The 13819-nt window shown below is 31.1% G+C and overlaps 1 long non-coding RNA gene across 1 annotated transcript; it reads left to right on the forward strand.

Moving 5' to 3' along the window:
- Positions 1-2843: 2843 nt before the first annotated feature.
- Positions 2844-4464, forward strand: LOC120781630. Its single transcript, XR_005706110.1, has 3 exons — positions 2844-3200; positions 3261-3668; positions 3738-4464. It is a non-coding gene; the product is annotated as an uncharacterized LOC120781630 (long non-coding RNA).
- Positions 4465-13819: the final 9355 nt, after the last annotated feature.

Consider the following 13819-nt stretch of genomic DNA (forward strand, 5'->3'; position numbering starts at 1 on the left):
TTCCCGATTTTGATCTTTGTATGGCAGCTATATGCTTTGGTGGTCCGATATCAGCGATTCTGACGAATGAGCAGCTTATTGGAGCCCTCCACAAGGGTGCCGACTAAGTCAGGGCGGGCTGGTAACAGTTCCCCTCTGTTGTAGTTGGGAGAAATTTAACTAAGGACTGACTTCTTAACTGGTTGTTCGTTGCTTCCCATTATCACTGTATTCAGATGGGGAGTCTTATCATGGTTGGCGGTACTAAAAATGGCTGCACTAAGGTGTCATGCATACCCTTAAATAGCCTAGACTCGAACGGAGCTTACGAAGATCTGCCGCCCTCCGTAATAAGGTGGCCTTACTTCAGTTGCGGGTGCTATGGGCAATAGGACATACATTCCCCTATACTCGAACTAAATTAGCAAAAACAAAAAAAGAATTGAAGTAGACCGAATCCACCATAAAAAAGCCAGAGGGAACTATTTCTTAAAAGAGCATTTGCAAAGCTTGGTCTTGGAAGGCAACAACACCACCAGCCGGAACCAAACACGGTAGACAAAGTATGGCTGCTATGCATAGAGGAGATGAAGATGGAAAAGGTGTCGCTATTTTTAAGGTGGATGGCCCGAAGAAGGCAAGGTGTGCGGCGAAGCGACGTGCTGCTGAAGAGTACAGCTGCACCCGTCAATTAACGAGGAGCATACAATCGAGCTCCGAGAAACCGTTGATTACGCGATAGTAATTCGAATAATTTTAAGCTGGAACAGCCGGCAGTGGCACCCGAGCGACAGAGGTCAGCTGAAGAGGCTAACGCGTCAGCGTCATTGAACATGCTTACTTGTTTAGTATCAGCAAAGCCGAAATACTATTAAAAATAAATATATATTTTGAAACATACATACACACATATGTACATAAACAGCCACAAGTATTTACATGCAATACGCATTCAATAATAATAAAAATGCATGGGGACACAAGTCACACATTTACAGATGAGATAACATTAAACACACACACACATATGTATTGAATCGTATACTTGAAAACAATCCCTGCCAACCATAAGCGGGTAAAACACCAGATAATTAGCGGGTAACATGGTGGTAAACGTGGTGGTAAACATATAGAATGTTTCTTAAGCCTGGCAGATATTTTACCTACTCACGTACGTATACATGTGATCATACATCTTTGTTGCGCTCATTCAGCAGTGTCACATAAAAAAGTATATCTGTCCTGCTCTAATATCCCCAATCGACGGCTGATGCAGGGTTGCATCTTCTCTTTTTAAATAGCTGATGCAGGGTTGCATTTTAAACAGCTGATGCAGGGTTGCATTGTTTGATTCCTACTTTTAAAATTTCAAACTAAACTTTTTAATTTTCAAAATTTTTATTTTATTTTATTTTTTATATGTTTACAAAAATGTATTACAATTTATATAAATGAAAATATATTTAATTTAAAAAATATTTAATATTTAAAAAAAGATGAAATAAAGAAAAGAATTTTTAAAACCTGAAAATAAAAGAGTGTAAAAATATTATAAAAGACAAATACCTGAAAATAAAATAAAGATTATTAATACCTGAAAATAAATAATAATTACTTTGAAGAAAGATTAATTGTATAAAATGATAATAATATCTGAAAAAAAAAGATTAATATTATCTGAAAGAATAAAATATATTAAATACAAATAGTGATAAAATCTGAAAAGAAAGAATAATTAAATAAAAATCATAATAATATCTGAAATAAAAGAATAATATTATCTGATTATTTAAAATATAAGGCAAACATTGGTTTTCACATATTATATTGGATTGTGCAGGCCGCCTTAAACGCATAAAATACATACTTACATATGTACATATGTATGTAATTATTTTTGCGTATTATGTTGAACTGCGCAATTCAATTTCAAACAACACACACTTTTTCTGACATACTTACTTAACAATTTAAATTTGGTGCTTCTGATGATATTGCTGCAGCTGCTAATTCCAATGCTATAAAAACAAATCAAGTAATTATTTGCAAATTATTTAAAAAAAATCATTCACTTACCTTCTTGTTGTACGAGCCTCCTTTACGATAGTACGATCACGAATGACATGCGTCTTTCAATCGTTTTTTTATTACCCTTTTTGGGGTTTTCTTTTGTCACTATTGACAATAATGTTTTCTCCTTCGCACTCATTCAAATAAATCAAGAGATGAAAGAAACTTTTTTTCATCGCATTTAGGTAAACAAAAAATAACCCGAAAATGTGCGTTGGTGTTAGTGTATAGAGAAAAAATGTGTAGTTGTATTGGAATATTTGTCTCAAGCGGGTAGCCGTGGTTCGCAGGGTGTATATGTATGTACACATAATTACATCCATATGCGAATACTTATGTATGTATGTACGTCGGCTTGGTTTTCAAAACGTTATCAAAACCTCTAATGCCCAATTCAAGTATTTGGATGTATGTATGTATATTTATTTAGGTAATAATGGAAATATGACTTTATTATAATTACCAACAGATTTAATGGAATTTATCATTAAATATGTCAAATTGCACATACATACATACATATATATATACATACATATGAGCTTTGTTATCAAATGTGTACATACATACATATATGGAGAATATCTATAAATGATATCCATAGCCGTTTGCGCATTGTAAATATGCGAATCTGTAAGCGTACATTGAAATTAGCATAATTTTTCTCATTTAACACTGAAAATACTCAATTCTGCTATTTTCGACGCTCCTGTTAAATATTGGTGAAATCCGCTTATAGAAAAGAGTACCCCTCCTTTCGCGGTGAAATCCACTAATAGAAAAGAGTACCCCTCCAAAAAATGAAATATCGTAAGTTTGGCAACGCGGTGAACCTTCTCTATATTAAACGTTCTCTGCATTCGCTCAACTTTTTTGTTGCCATACTAAACTAATTGAGAAATGTCACACGAGTTCATCCGAAATTGACATATTTGACGTATTATTGTTTTTGTTTTGGAATTTTATTATTCGCTTATTCGTTATTGTGTGTTTTGAAATTTTACCGTGATTTTAAAAAAATGAATCAAAATGTTTAACAACGTAGATTTATATTTTGAAGACAGTGTTGTTGAAAGGACAACAGCGAAGTTACTTAGGCAGCGACGGTTCATCAGAGATCACTCTAATCCCATGGAACTTTCTTCAGTGTTGTAAGTATCGCTATAAAAGTGCATAAACAAATATCACGTCACATAAGCTTTTATTAACAGATTCAAAAAAAACTTTCGGTTAAGTAAGGATGCATTTATGTATGTGCTAGACAGCATAAAGGAAAAATGTCTGACTAACCTATCGTCGTCAATATCGCCGATGTTGAAATTGTGCTGCGTTCTCAGATTTTTGGCTCATGGGAGCTATCAGCAAACAGTGGGAAATGATTTCCAACTAGGTATTGCACAGCCCACTGTTTCGTTGATTTTTAAGGAAATGCTTCCAATATTAGAATCCACTCTGTGCAGTGTCTGGATCAAAACAGACATAACTGAAGAGCAGAAACAAACAGCAAGAAGGAAATTTTTCACCAGATCAGGAATTCCAAATGTGGTTGGTTGCGTTGATGTGTGAACAAGCACTTATATGTGAATAGAAAAGGATTTTACAGCATAAATGCGATGATTGTAAGTAGCAACTAAATGAATAAATTATTACTTATTATTATTTCGTCCTAAAAAATTAATTTTTATCAGGCATGCGATCAGGATATGGTTATATGGTGTGTTGATGCAAGATATGGAGGATCTAAAAAAAACATATCTGGAGCAAACATACCAAAAAGGAGATCATAATTCGGTTTACTTAGGTAACTACAATTTATATGTGTATGTACATACATAAATACTAAAATTAAAAATTAAATTATAATATATATATATTGGTGATTCTGGTTATCCACTACACGAGTATCTATGGACGCCTTTCCGAAACGCTTTACCAGGAACAGTGGAATCAAATTTTAATAAGAAACATGTAAAGGCAAGGAACGTAGTTGAACGGACAATTGGAGTGCTGAAATGCCGTTTTCGTTGTATACTAGATGAACGTAAACTACGATATCCTCCTAGTAAAGCAACTGTTATTGTAAATGTTTGTTGTGCTTTACACAATATTTGCAAACAATATAATGTGAATGATCCTGAAGAAGAAACTTTTGTTGATGTGGTAGTACCACTGGAACCAGTTGAAGGAAACTTCGCCGAATGGGTCCTATTTCAGTCTTTAAATTCTTTTGTATGTTTTTATATAAATTTATTTATTGTAACTATGGATAATAGAGTGTGGTAACTATGGTATTTGTTTAGAGTTGATGACTTCGTACAATGAATTTTAAATTAAAAATTATCAGACTCCATTTCCTTTAACTCTTTCTCATTTATCTTCAAATCTAATAGAAAAAATTCATAAGTAGTAAATATGTTGGGATACATACTATATATAATAGTATATATGCTGTTCTATAAATATGAAGTTTAATCTTATAAATTTAATTTGATTTAACTTTAGTAATTAGTATGAAATCAATGGCAATTAAACTCATAATCATTATGGTATATTAACTCTAAAAATATATACTTTTGGCCTTCCAAATCTCTTTCAAATTTTTTTGCTTTCCTAATCTTTATTCTTTTAAAATCATAGGTCTGACGTGTTTTTGAATGATTCACAAAAATACGCCTATGAAATTCATTGAAATTAATAGAAAGAAAAAAACAATTTGTATGATATTGGGATGCTATGCTCGGTTTAATCAACGTAATCTTTTAAATTAATTTTAATTAATAATTTCAACGTGCTTACACAAATATGGATATAAAATATGGAGTTAAATAAGGCACCAATAATTATTTATACTTATTTCATTACTCACAAATTACTTGATTAATAATGTTTTAGGACCAACTATTGTCTACAAATATTTTATCCGCAAAACTGTGTAATTTTTCCAAATTTAATCGAGATGACATTATTATTGTCTTTTTATTTTTACTTAAAATGTAAATATTTATAAATAATTTAAAAGATAAAATTGAACTTGAATAGAAAATTTAGAGATTTCTCCCAAAATAAATTAAAAAAAAAAATAAAACTCGAATTGTAATTTTTTTTGAAAGAATTAAAATAGTAATATAATAGTACGTGATAAATATAAACGATATAAATAAGACAAGGTTCTTTGATAGTTATTTAAAACTAGTTAAAATGTCTTTTGTTTCAATATATGAATAAAAAAAGCAAATATAAATTAAATTAATAGAACAAAAAGCTAGTAATTATAAATATATACAATATGAGCGATGTCCATTTCACACAGCATACTCATCACATCTTAATTGTTATTGCAAAAGAAAAACGCAAAGGAAATTGTTCATAGTAAATAAAAACTGTATTTGACAGTTAAAAAAAAGTGCTCCGATCGTCACCACACTTTACAGGATTACTCGTCAGGTCAATTTAAATATTTCCTGAAAGTTTCATTGAAATTGCTTTAGCCGTTTCGGAGTCTACCCGGAACATACAGACACATTTTAATTTTTATATACATAGATATATGTATGTGGGCTCAGGGAAGTATTGACCCGATTCCACCCATTTTTGATACACAGAATTACTATTGCAGTAAAAGGATTCCATCTGAATTTATATTGCATATCTCACAAATTGACCAATGTTTGAGAACAAAAGTCAATTATAGGTACTGGGGTACACATATTCGATACATAGGGTCTTGAACAGTTTTGGTTGGATTTGAACAATTTTTTCTCATAAAGTGTAAAATCAAGAGGAATTTAAAATTGTTCTATATGGAAAGTAGACGCTCATTTTCACAGAATGCCACTTTTCAAATTTTTTCGAAATTGGTTATTCGGATCCCGATATGGGATTTCACCAAAAAGTGGGCGATGCCACGCCCATCGTCCAATTTTTACCACGTTCCTTATAAAGCCTTGTCATACCATCCCGGCAGCAAATTTTTACGTTTCTGGTGCATTTCAGTAGTTTTGAACAGTACCGTTTTATGGGGAGTGAGCTAGGGTTTCATCCGATTTCATTTATTTTCTCACTATCGGTTGGAGTTCTTGTAATATTCGCGCTGGACGAATTTGGTTATTATAGCTTTAGTAGTTTATGAGATATATACATTAACGCCCACTTTTTCAAAAATTTTTATCCACAGGTTCCACTTTTATATCTTAATTTAGTGCTTAGTTATGGCGTTTTATAGGTTTTCGGTTAATGACGGAGAGAAAACATACTGCCTACCTCGCTACGTTACAATCGACCACAATAGATACCAAGAGTTGAAGAGAAAAGCGAGACGCATTTGCAGACAGAAAAGAGAGGCAGAAATGCGTGAGCATGAAGAGCTTGACAAGCTAGACGACAGGGGAACTAACAGAAGGTTTGAAGATCGGATCATACTCTTGTAGAACCTCCAGAGGTGATGTAGTGCCTGACGCTCAGAGTGTACTAAATGCCTTCTTAGGCATAGAACGCACTTTCAATAACATCAAGTTAGGGGCCATACTAGACGTGCTAAAAGAGCTTCAATGATGTGCAGAATTTCTACCCCTCTGTAGGCAGATTTGGATTGCAGGCTCTATGGACCTAGACGAACCTTCCCTACCTTGGATACAAAAGGTTTTGTATAATACGGGGATGAGGATCCCACTAATGATAACGCGGTCCGGGACACGTCAGAAAACGGTTTTGCAGGATGTTTAATTTGTATGATCAAATATTGAACTCAAAAAAGAATCCTTAAGTTCTTACCGCTGGTGGAGGAAAATTAAAGACCTTTCTTGAGTGAAAACTTATTCATTCCGATTTTTATTTGGTATTTTCATTGCTTATACACTTTTTTTTAGGAAACTATCTTAAATAACTAAATATATGTGTATGTGTATATGTTTGTATGTATTGCAGCATATTCCTGCCAGCCAAAAGTGGTGAAAAAACTAGTGAAACAGTAGGTTTTGAAACCCTCAAAAGTAGTGGTTAGCTCGCCATAGGCCGCGTGAAGATTCTAACCACTTTTCCCCTCACACGTACGTACACATATGATCATATGTACATCTCTGGTGCGCTAGTTAATTTTTACCATAATGTAAAAAATGTGTACTCTTTATTTATACTCTTAAGACTAACTTATTACATCGTTCTTACTTCCATTTATACTAACTAGTATCTTTACTTATTACTAGTTGATAGTTTGTTTAGATACAGATTATATTATTTGTTTAGGTTTGTTTACATATACATACATACATATATTGTTTACTTAGATACGTTTGCTTTGTTTTAAGATAATGTTGTTGTGGTATTCAAACTCAATGTTGTTTTCATGCATTCTGTTTACTGAAACAAATGGTTGTTTTAATGTTTGTTACTATTATGAGAAATACGTGGCTTAACTCGCTCATTCAGCGGTGTCATATAAATTATTTATGTAAGAATATAGCTGAAGTGCTCTAATTACCCTAATCGTCAGCTGATGCAGGGTTTCTTTTTTTTAATTCCTAATTTTAAATTTTTTGTGGAATTCTAAACAAATATTTGAAATTAAAATTTTTTTAGTTTTCTTTATTAATAAACCCTTTTTACAGAATAACAACTATATTCAATAAAAAATTATTAACATCTAAAAATAAATATTAATTAAATACAATTATATAAAATGATAATAATGTCTGAAAGAAAGATTAATTATATAAAAATCATAATAATATCTGAAAGCAAAGATTAATATTATCTGAAAAAATACAAATACAAATAGAATTGACTCTGAAAGAAAGATTATTTAATAAAAATAATAATAATATCTGAAAGAAATATTAATATTATCTGATAATTTAAAATATAAAACTGTGGCGTATGAAACACCACAATTATTTATAATTACGAATTATTTATTAAGATAACTCAAAAGACTTCTTCACTTGTTGGCGTCTATACAAGACATTGTATAAACCTACAAGTAACCAATCCTTCATTTTTCACTAACACATACGCAAAAATCTACTACAAATTAGGCACTTGGTACGGGTTGCCCCTAAATATTCTACTACAAATTAGGCACTTGGTTCGGGTTGCCCCCAAATATTCTGCTACTAATTAGTCACTTGGTACGGGTTGCCCCAAATATTCTACTACTAAAACGTTAAAATGCCTCAAATCTGCTATAGCGTGTTGCCGTGTTAGGTTTTAAAATTTATAACTTTAACAATATTTTTATAAAATATTCAAATATTTTTCGATTATTTAAATTCCTAAATATTAAATTTAATCAGTTTTGTCCAAAATATTAATTATTGTATTAATATATTATTAAATGTTTCCAATTTTATAAAAAATATTTATATAATATTTGTGTAAAAACTATGTACCCGATTTTTTATATTTATTTTAGTTTTTGTTTAAATAATTACAAGTTGATTGTTTCGACTTGTATTGTTAATGTATACATACAATGGAATTATACCTGATTTTTATATTTATTTTGGTTTTTGTTTAAATAGTTTCCAATTGATTGTTTTGACATATATTGTCAATGTTATATTTTTAATGTAATTAATATTCATGAATTGTACTTGACCTTATATATTTATTTTTGTCTAGTCATATTTTTTATAATAAGTAGATTGATTTAAAACTGTATATATAAAAAGGGTGAAAATAGGCCTCCTGGTGAACCGAACACCCAAAACAGATCGGTAGCGCGCCTACATTGCAACCTCAGAGGTGGTGAGGAAGAGCAATAAATATCCAATAACCTTTTGTTTCAAAAATATTCTTGAAAGTTTTCATTAAAGTTTTCCGTTACAAATACTTTTTCACAAAAAAGTTGATCTACTACATTTCTTTTGATTACATCCCTGTGCCTAAAAAAGGCAGATTTCGATCATGTGATCTCAGCTGTGAAAAATTCTTGGAAAACAGCTCATTCTTTTGTTACTTGTAGGTTTATACAATGATACAAGAAGTGACGCTTCTTAAAAACTAAAAGCTTAGAATTCAGTTGAAACTGTAAATTTCCAAGAAGAATATAAAGAGAATGAAATAATAGAATAACTGACAAACAGTGCTGCCAGATGTGATACGTCTTGTCTGTGTGCCCACAAAACAAACATTTTTTTTAATATTGTATTGGATTGTACAGGCCGCCTTAAACGCATAAAATACATACATATGTATGTATGTATTTATTTTTGGGTATTATATTGGACTGTGCAGTCCAATTTCAAACAACACACATTTATTTTCACATACTTAATTATAATTTATATTTGCTGCTTAAATTAAAAAAATCACATAAAATCCATTCACTTACCTTCTTGTTGTACGAGCACGAATGTCATGCGTCTTTCAATCGTTTTTTATTACCTTTTTTGGGATTTTCTTTTGGCACTATTGACAATTATGTTTTCTCATTCGTACTCATTTAAATAAATAAAGAAATGAAAAAAACATTTTTTCATCGCACCTAAGTAAACAAAAAAATAACCCGAACATGTGCGTTGGTGTTAGTGCATAGAGAAAAAATGTTTAGTTGTATTGAAATATTTGAGGAAAGTGGTTAGCCGTGGTTGGCAGGGTTATTTATGCTGCTTTGATATGCGATCCCTGCCAACCATGAGCGGCTAAAACACCAGATAATTAGCGGGTAACATGGTGGTAAACGTGGTGGTAAACATATAGAATGTTTCTTAAGCCTGGCAGATATTTTACCTACTCACGTACGTATACATGTGATCAGACATCTTTGTTGCGCTCATTCAGCAGTGTCATATAAAAAAGTATATCTGTCCTGCTCTAATATCCCCAATCGACGGCTGATGCAGGGTTGCATTTTCTCTTTTTAAATAGCTGATGCAGGGTTGCATTTTAAACAGCTGATGCAGGGTTGCGTTTTTTAAATTTCAAAGAAAACTTTTTAATTTTTAAAATTTTTATTTTAATTTATTTTTTACATTTTACATAAAATTTATTATAATTTATATATAAATAAAAATATATTTAATTTAAAAAATAATTAATATCTGAAAAAAGATTAATTAAAGAAAGGAATTATTACAACCTGAAAATAAAAGAGTGGACAAATATTATTAAAGACAAATACCTGAAAATAAAATAAAGATTATTAACACCTGAAAATAAATAATAATTATATTGAATTTGTAATATCTAAAAGAAAAAGAAAGATTAATTGTATAAAATGATAATAATATCTGTAAAAAAGATTAATATTATCTGAAAGAATAAAATATATTAAATACAAATAGGATTTACTCTGAAAGCAAAGATTAATTAAATAAAAATAGTGATAAAATCTGAAAAGAAAGAATAATTAAATAAAAATGATAATAATATCTGAAATAAAAGAATAATATTATCCGATTATTTAAAATATAAAGCAAACATTTGTTTTCACATATTATTTTGGATTGTGCAGGCCGCCTTAAACGCATAAAATACATATGTACATATACGTATGTATGTATGTATTTATTTTTGCGTATTGTATTGGCCTGCGCAGTCCAAGTTCAAAGTACACACACTTTTTTCACATACTTACTTAACAATTGATATTTGCCGCTTCTGATGATATACATAGCTGCTGCTGCTACTTCCAATTTCCAATGCTATAAAAATAAATGAAGTAATTAGTTTAAAAATATTGTTAAAAAATTACATAAAATTCATTTACTTACCTTCTTGTCGTACGAGCCTCCTTTACGATGGTACGATCACGAACAACATGCGACTTTCAATCGTTTTTTTATTACCCTTTTTGGGATTTTCTGCCAACCACGGCTACCCGCTTGAGACAAATATTCCAATACAACTACACATTTTTTCTCTATACACTAACACCAACGCACATTTTCGGGTTATTTTTTGTTTACCTAAATGCGATGAAAAAAAGTTTCTTTCATCTCTTGATTTATTTGAATGAGTGCGAAGGAGAAAACATTATTGTCAATAGTGACAAAAGAAAACCCAAAAAGGGTAATAAAAAACGATTGAAAGACGCATGTCATTCGTGATCGTACTATCGTAAAGGAGGCTCGTACAACAAGAAGGTAAGTGAATGATTTTTTTTTAAATAATTTGCAAATAATTACTTGATTTGTTTTTATAGCATTGGAATTAGCAGCTGCAGCAATATCATCAGAAGCACCAAATTTAAATTGTTAAGTAAGTATGTCAGAAAAAGTGTGTGTTGTTTGAAATTGAATTACGCAGTTCAACATAATACGCAAAAATAATTACATACATATGTACATATGTAAGTATGTATTTTATGCGTTTAAGGCGGCCTGCACAATCCAATATAATATGTGAAAACCAATGTTTGCCTTATATTTTAAATAATCAGATAATATTATTCTTTTATTTCAGATATTATTATGATTTTTATTTAATTATTCTTTCTTTTCAGATTTTATCACTATTTGTATTTAATATATTTTATTCTTTCAGATAATATTAATCTTTTTTTTTCAGATATTATTATCATTTTATACAATTAATCTTTCTTCAATGTAATTATTATTTATTTTCAGGTATTAATAATCTTTATTTTATTTTCAGGTATTTGTCTTTTATAATATTTTTACACTCTTTTATTTTCAGGTTTTAATAACCTTTATTTTATTTACAGGAATTTGTGTTTTATAATATTTTTCCACTCTTTTATTTTCAGGTTTTAAAAATTCTTTTCTTTATTTCATCTTTTTTTAAATATTAAATACTTTTAAATTAAATATATTTTTATTTATATAAATTGTAATACATTTTTGTAAACATATAAAAAATAAAATAAAATAAAAATTTTGAAAATTAAAAGTTTAGTTTGAAATTTTAAAAGTAGGAATCAAACAATGCAACCCTGCATCAGCTGTTTAAAATGCAACCCTGCATCAGCTATTTAAAAGAGAAAATGCAACCCTGCATCAGCCGTCGATTGGGGATATTAGAGCAGGACAGATATACTTTTTTATATGACACTGCTGAATGAGCGCAACAAAGATGTATGATCACATGTATACGTACGTGAGTAGGTAAAATATCTGCCAGGCTTAAGAAACATTCTATATGTTTACCACCATGTTACCCGCTAATTATCTGGTGTTTTACCCGCTCATGGTTGGCAGGGCATACTGTTGAAAATACCAAAAGTCACACTTGTATACATACACATTGTGTGTGTGTGTGGAAGGGGGATGAACAATGAAGATCTCAGGGAGAGGCAAAGCTTTCTCTTCTCTTTGTTCTCTCCCTCTCTACATAAGAATGTGTTTGCTTCTTTTTGTATGCACATGCGTGCCCTATTTTACTTACTAAAAGACAACGAAAGCGTGCGGTTGTGAAAAATAAAATTATTAACCAAAACTACAATTAAAAGTGTTTTTACTATTTTTGGCAAATCGGCCTGGTGTACCACTGGAGTTTGTATAAAACTATTATTTAATAATTTCCATAGGTTATGGGCCCAGTCACAATTTGCAGCTAAGTGCTATAGTGAAATGCTTTGATTGTTAACAAAATAATAAAATTGAAATAAGAAAAGTGAAACAACTGAAACTTAAATCAAGTCTAAAGAAAATAATTAATATTGAAATTTGTGCTTTTACATAAGTGAACAACGTACATATTTGTATTGTATAACGCACCAAATTGGCGTACATTTTTTCAATTTCTGTGTGAGTATTAGAGCAGACTAGCAACGAAAATTCTGAGAAGCGCATAGCAATCAAAAAAAAAAAAACAAAGAACAGTTATTCTCGGAAGATGGAAAAAGGAAAAAGAAACATAACACCTTTTAACGGGGAAAAGTATTATATATGGAAATTTAGAGTCAGGGCTTTGTTAGAGGAAAACGAGTTGTTAAAAGTAATTGATGAGGAACCAAATGATAAGGAAAGTGATGAAGTGAAGCGAGCAGAAAGAAATGCTAAGAGTCTTGTAATTGAATATTTGAGTGACTCTTTTTTAGTATTTGCCAACAATGGGAACTCGGCTAAGGAGATTTTTGAAAATTTAGACACTATTTACGAGCGTAAAGGCCTGGCGTCTCAACTTTCATTACGCAAACAACTATTGTCTCTAAAATTGAAGGGTGATACTCCGCTAGAAAACCACTTTCGTTTATTTGATGATTTGGTTACTGAGTTAGTTGCGGCGGGAGCCAAGATAGATGAAATGGACAAAGTGTCTAATTTGCTTCTAACACTTCCAACTAGCTATGATGGTGTAACAACAGCGATAGAAACTCTCTCTGAGAGCAATTTAACATTAGGTTTTGTAAAGACTCGGCTTCTCGATCACGAAATTAAACTAAAACGAGTTGGCAAGGACACAAGTGCAAAAGTGTTGCAGGCTATAGGCAATCGAGAGCCTAGGGATAGCACATACAAAAACAAAATAACAAAATTTGTGAAGAAACAATTTCTGAATAAGTCAAAGCTTCAGCTGAAGTGTTTTAATTGCGGCAAATTAGGCCATATGAAGAAAGACTGTTTCTTCTTAAAAAGGCAGGCAGGTGGCAACCAGAATGTTCATGTCCAGAGTAATGTTAGAGAGAAACAGGCTCAGATGGCAACAGCAACGCAGCCAGAACGCTCGTTTGCATTTATGATGAACGTAGCGGTTAGAGATGAAACAGACTCAGATGGCAGCAACGCAGCCGGACTGTGCTTTCGCATTTATGATGAAATTAGCTAATTCCAGTGAAAAGACAGATGGCGTAGATTTTATACTAGATTCAGGG

This window comes from Bactrocera tryoni, unplaced genomic scaffold, assembly GCF_016617805.1.
Source record: "Bactrocera tryoni isolate S06 unplaced genomic scaffold, CSIRO_BtryS06_freeze2 scaffold_7, whole genome shotgun sequence".
NCBI classification, from domain to species: Eukaryota; Metazoa; Arthropoda; class Insecta; order Diptera; family Tephritidae; genus Bactrocera; species Bactrocera tryoni.